Source organism: Carassius auratus, unplaced genomic scaffold (genome assembly GCF_003368295.1).
Source record: "Carassius auratus strain Wakin unplaced genomic scaffold, ASM336829v1 scaf_tig00046173, whole genome shotgun sequence".
Classification (NCBI taxonomy): domain Eukaryota; kingdom Metazoa; phylum Chordata; class Actinopteri; order Cypriniformes; family Cyprinidae; genus Carassius; species Carassius auratus.
Window position 1 is genome coordinate 32,501 of NW_020526963.1, and position 5,000 is coordinate 37,500.

The 5,000-nt window shown below is 40.0% G+C and overlaps 8 non-coding genes and 1 pseudogene across 8 annotated transcripts in view; all 9 read left to right on the top strand.

Annotated features, from left to right (window-relative positions):
• Positions 1-77, top strand: part of LOC113088361 (5S ribosomal RNA) — a 119-nt gene extending 42 nt beyond the window's left edge. Inside the window, exon 1 of the ribosomal RNA XR_003285946.1 lies at positions 1-77. This exon is cut by the window's left edge and continues 42 nt beyond it. This is a non-coding gene — a ribosomal RNA (5S ribosomal RNA).
• A 369-nt stretch (positions 78-446) lies between these two features.
• Positions 447-565, top strand: LOC113088380 (5S ribosomal RNA). Its single transcript, XR_003285965.1, has one exon. It is a non-coding gene; the product is annotated as a 5S ribosomal RNA (ribosomal RNA).
• Positions 566-935: 370 nt separating this feature from the next.
• Positions 936-1,054, top strand: LOC113088392 (5S ribosomal RNA). The gene has a single exon (XR_003285977.1). It is a non-coding gene; the product is annotated as a 5S ribosomal RNA (ribosomal RNA).
• Positions 1,055-1,414: 360 nt separating this feature from the next.
• On the top strand, positions 1,415-1,533 carry LOC113088383 (5S ribosomal RNA). Its single transcript, XR_003285968.1, has one exon. It is a non-coding gene; the product is annotated as a 5S ribosomal RNA (ribosomal RNA).
• A 648-nt stretch (positions 1,534-2,181) lies between these two features.
• LOC113088362 (5S ribosomal RNA) lies at positions 2,182-2,300 on the top strand. The gene has a single exon (XR_003285947.1). It is a non-coding gene; the product is annotated as a 5S ribosomal RNA (ribosomal RNA).
• A 231-nt stretch (positions 2,301-2,531) lies between these two features.
• On the top strand, positions 2,532-2,650 carry LOC113088363 (5S ribosomal RNA). The gene has a single exon (XR_003285949.1). It is a non-coding gene; the product is annotated as a 5S ribosomal RNA (ribosomal RNA).
• A 364-nt stretch (positions 2,651-3,014) lies between these two features.
• Positions 3,015-3,132, top strand: LOC113088395 (uncharacterized; annotated as a pseudogene).
• A 936-nt stretch (positions 3,133-4,068) lies between these two features.
• On the top strand, positions 4,069-4,187 carry LOC113088364 (5S ribosomal RNA). Its single transcript, XR_003285950.1, has one exon. It is a non-coding gene; the product is annotated as a 5S ribosomal RNA (ribosomal RNA).
• Positions 4,188-4,560: 373 nt separating this feature from the next.
• Positions 4,561-4,680, top strand: LOC113088385 (5S ribosomal RNA). The gene has a single exon (XR_003285969.1). It is a non-coding gene; the product is annotated as a 5S ribosomal RNA (ribosomal RNA).
• The last annotated feature ends 320 nt before the right edge of the window (positions 4,681-5,000 follow it).

The following is a 5,000-nucleotide window of genomic DNA, read 5'->3' on the forward strand; positions in this document are numbered from 1 at the left end:
TCTCGGAAGCTAAGCAGGTTTGGGCCTGGTTAGTACTTGGATGGGAGACCGCCTGGGAATACCAGGTGCTGTAAGCTATTTGGAAACTTTTCACTTAGTATATAATAATTTTGCCAAAAAAATAGAGTCAATGCCCGATCTCTGAATATTAGCAGGTTTGGGCCTGGTTAGTACATGGTTTGGAGACTGCCTGGGAATACCAGGTGCTTTAAACTTTTTGCAAAATTTCACGATTTATATAATAATCTTGCACAAAAAAAAAAAAAAAAAAAAGTCAATGCCCGATATCTGAATCTTAGCAGGTTTAGGTCTGGTTAGTACTTGGATGAGAGACTGCCTAGGAATACCAGGTGCTTTAAGCTTTTGGGTTTTCTTTCCTACTTATATAATGTACTGGCGATTAGATGGGATGGTCTTTAAATAGCCCTCTCTTTGCAGCAGTCTTCGCTTATGGCCATACCAACCTGGCTATGCCCGATCTCGTCTGCTCTCGGAAGCTAAGCAGGTTTGGGCCTGGTTAGTACTTGGATGGGAGACCGCCTGGGAATACCAGGTGCTGTAAGCTTTTTGGAAACTTTTCACTTAGTATATAATAATTTTGCCAAAAAATAGAGTCAATGCCTGATCTCTGAATATTAGCAGGTTTGGGCCTGGTTAGTACATGGTTTGGAGACTGCCTGGGAATACCAGGTGCTTTAAACTTTTTGGAAAATTTCACGATTTATATAATAATCTTGCAAAAAAAAAAAAAAAAAAAAAAAAGTAAATGCCCGATATCTGAATCTTAGCAGGTTTAGGTCTGGTTAGTACTTGGATGAGAGACTGCCTAGGAATACCAGGTGCTTTAAGCTTTTGGGTTTTCTTTCCTACTTATATAATGTACTGGTGATTAGATGGGCTGGTCTTTAAATAGCCCTCTCTTTGCAGCAGTCTTCGCTTACGGCCATGCCAACCTGGCTATGCCCGATCTTGTCTGCTCTCGGAGGCTAAGCAGGTTTGGGCCTGGTTAGTACTTGGATGGGAGACCGCCTGGGAATACCAGGTGCTGTAAGCTTTTTGGAAACTTTTCACTTAGTATATAATAATTTTGCCAAAAAATAGAGTCAATGCCCGATCTCTGAATATTAGCAGGTTTGGGCCTGGTTAGTACATGGTTTGGAGACTGCCTGGGAATACCAGGTGCTTTAAACTTTTTGGAAAATTTCACGATTTATATAATAATCTTGCAAAAAAAAAAAAAAGTCAATGCCCGATATCTGAATCTTAGCAGGTTTAGGTCTGGTTAGTACTTGGATGAGAGACTGCCTAGGAATACCAGGTGCTTTAAGCTTTTGGGTTTTCTTTCCTACTTATATAATGTACTGGTGATTAGATGGGCTGGTCTTTAAATAGCCCTCTCTTTGCAGCAGTCTTCGCTTACGGCCATACCAACCTGGCTATGCCCGATCTCGTCTGCTCTCGGAAGCTAAGCAGGTTTGGGCCTGGTTAGTACTTGGATGGGAGACCGCCTGGGAATACCAGGTGCTTTAAGCTTTTTGGAAACTTTTCACTTAGTTTATAATAATTTTGCCAAAAAATAGAGTCAATGCCCGATCTCTGAATATTAGCAGGTTTGGGCCTGGTTAGTACATGGTTTGGAGACTGCCTGGGAATACCAGGTGCTTTAAACTTTTTGGAAAATTTCACGATTTATATAAATAATCTTGCAAAAAAAAAAAAAAAAAAAAAAGAGTCAATGCCCGATCTCTGAATCTTACCAGGTTTAGGTCTGGTTAGTACTTGGATGAGAGACTGCCTAGGAATACCAGGTGCTTTAAGCTTTTTTGAAACTTTTCACTTTGTATATAATAATTTAGCCAAAAAATAGAGTCAATGCCCGATCTCTGAATATTAGCAGGTTTGGGCCTGGTTAGTACATGGATAGGAGACTGCCTGGGAATACCAGGTGCTTTAAACTTTTTGGAAAATTTCACGATTTATATAATAATCTTGCAAAAAAAAAAAAAAAGTCAATGCCCGATATCTGAATCTTAGCAGGTTTAGGTCTGGTTAGTACTTGGATGAGAGACTGCCTAGGAATACTAGGTGCTTTAAGCTTTTGGGTTTTCTTTGCTACTTATATAATATACCGGTGATTAGATGGGCTGGTCTTTAAATAGCCCTCTCTTTGCAGCAGTCTTCGCTTACGGCCATACCAACCTGGCTATGCCCGATCTCGTCTGCTCTCGGAAGCTAAGCAGGTTTGGGCCTGGTTAGTACTTGGATGGGAGACCGCCTGGGAATACCAGGTGCTGTAAGCTTTTTGGAAAATTTCACGATTTATATAATAATCTTGCAAAAAAAAAAAAAAAAAAAAAAAGTCAATGCCCGATATCTGAATCTTAGCAGGTTTAGGTCTGGTTAGTACTTGGATGAGAGACTGCCTAGGAATACCAGGTGCTTTAAGCTTTTGGGTTTCTTTCCTACTTATATAATGTACTGGCGATTAGATGGGATGGTCTTTAAATAGCCCTCTCTTTGCAGCAGTCTTCGCTTACGGCCATACCAACCTGGCTATGCCCGATCTCGTCTGCTCTCGGAAGCTAAGCAGGTTTGGGCCTGGTTAGTACTTGGATGGGAGACCGCCTGGGAATACCAGGTGCTGTAAGCTTTTTGGAAACTTTTCACTTAGTATATAATAATTTTGCCAAAAATAGAGTCAATGCCCGATCTCTGAATATTAGCAGGTTTGGGCCTGGTTAGTAACATGGATAGGAGACTGCCTGGGAATACCAGGTGCTTTAAACTTTTTGGAAAATTTCACGATTTATATAATAATCTTGCAAAAAAAAAAAAAAAAAGTCAATGCCCGATATCTGAATCTTAGCAGGTTTAGGTCTGGTTAGTACTTGGATGAGAGACTGCCTAGGAATACCAGGTGCTTTAAGCTTTTGGGTTTTCTTTCCTACTTATATAATGTACTGGCGATTAGATGGGATGGTCTTTAAATAGCCCTCTCTTTGCAGCAGTCTTCCGCTTACGGCCATACCAACCTGGCTATGCCGATCTCGTCTGCTCTTGGAAGCTAAGCAGGTTTGGGCCTGGTTAGTACTTGGATGGGAGACGGCCTGGGAATACCAGGTGCTGTAAGCTTTTTGGAAACTTTTCACTTAGTATATAATAATTTTGCCAAAAAATAGAGTCAAATGCCCGATCTCTGAATATTAGCAGGTTTGGGCCTGGTTAGTAGCATGGTTTGGAGACTGCCGGGGAATACCAGGTGCTTTAAACTTTTTTGGAAAATTTCACGATTTATATAATAATCTTGCAAAAAAAAAAAAAAAAAAAAAAAAAAAGAGTCAATGCCCGATCTCTGAATCTTACCAGGTTTAGGTCTGGTTAGTACTTGGATGAGAGACTGGCTAGGAATACCAGGTGCTTTAAGATTTTTTGAAACTTTTCACTTTGTATATAATAATTTTGCCAAAAAATAGAGTCAATGCCCGATCTCTGAATATTAGCAGGTTTGGGCCTGGTTAGTACATGGTTTGGAGACTGCCTGGGAATACCAGGTGCTTTAAACTTTTTGGAAAATTTCACGATTTATATAATAATCTTGCAAAAAAAAAAAAAAAAAAGTCAATGCCCGATATCTTGAATCTTAGCAGGTTTAGGTCTGGTTAGTACTTGGAATGAGAGACTGCCTAGGAATACCAGGTGCTTTAAGCTTTTTTGAAACTTTTCACTTTGTATATTAATAAATTTAGCCAAAAATAGAGTCAATGCCCGATCTCTGAATATTAGCAGGTTTGGGCCTGGTTAGTACAGTGGATAGGAGACTGCCTGGGAATACCAGGTGCTTTAAACTTTTTGGAAAATTTCCACGATTTATATATATCTTGCAAAAAAAAAAAAAGTCAATGCCCGATCTCTGAATCTTAGCAGGTTTAGGTCTGGTTAGTACTTGGATGAGAGACTGCCTAGGAATACCAGGTGCTTTAAGCTTTTGGGTTTTCTTTCCTACTTATATATGTACTGGCGATTAGATGGGATGGTCTTTAAATAGCCCTCTCCTTTGCAGCAGTCTTCGCTTACGGCCATACCAACCTGGCTATGCCCGATCTCGTCTGCTCTCGGAAGCTAAGCAGGTTTGGGCCTGGTTAGTACTTGGATGGGAGACCGCCTGGGAATACCAGGTGCTGTAAGCTTTTTGGAAACTTTTCACTTAGTATATAATAATTTTGCCAAAAATAGAGTCAATGCCCGATCTCTGAATATTAGCAGGTTTGGGCCTGGTTAGTACATGGTTTGGAGACTGCCTGGGAATACCAGGTGCTTTAAACTTTTTGGAAAATTTCACGATTTAAATAAAAATCTTGCAAAAAAAAAAAAAAAAAAAAAAAAAAAAAGTCAATGCCCGATATCTGAATCTTAGCAGGTTTAGGTCTGGTTAGTACTTGGATGAGAGACTGCCTAGGAATACCAGGTGCTTTAAGCTTTGGGTTTTCTTTCCTACTTGTATAATGTACTGGCGATTAGATGGGATGATCTTTAAATAGCCCTCTCTTTGCAGCAGTCTTCGCTTACGGCCATACCAACCTGGCTATGCCCGATCTCGTCTGCTCTCGGAAGCTAAGCAGGTTTTGGGCCTGGTTAGTACTTGGATGGGAGACCGCCTGGGAATACCAGGTGCTGTAAGCTATTTGGAAACTTTTCACTTAGTATATAATAATTTTGCCCAAAAAAAATAGAGTCAATGCCCGATCTCTGAATATTAGCAGGTTTGGGCCTGGTTAGTACATGGTTTGGAGACTGCCTGGGAATACCAGGTGCTTTAAACTTTTTGCAAAATTTCACGATTTATATAATAATCTTGCACAAAAAAAAAAAAAAAAAAAAGTCAATGCCCGATATCTGAATCTTAGCAGGTTTAGGTCTGGTTAGTACTTGGATGAGAGACTGCCTAGGAATACAGGTGCTTTAAGCTTTTGGGTTTTCTTTCCTACTTATATAATTGTACT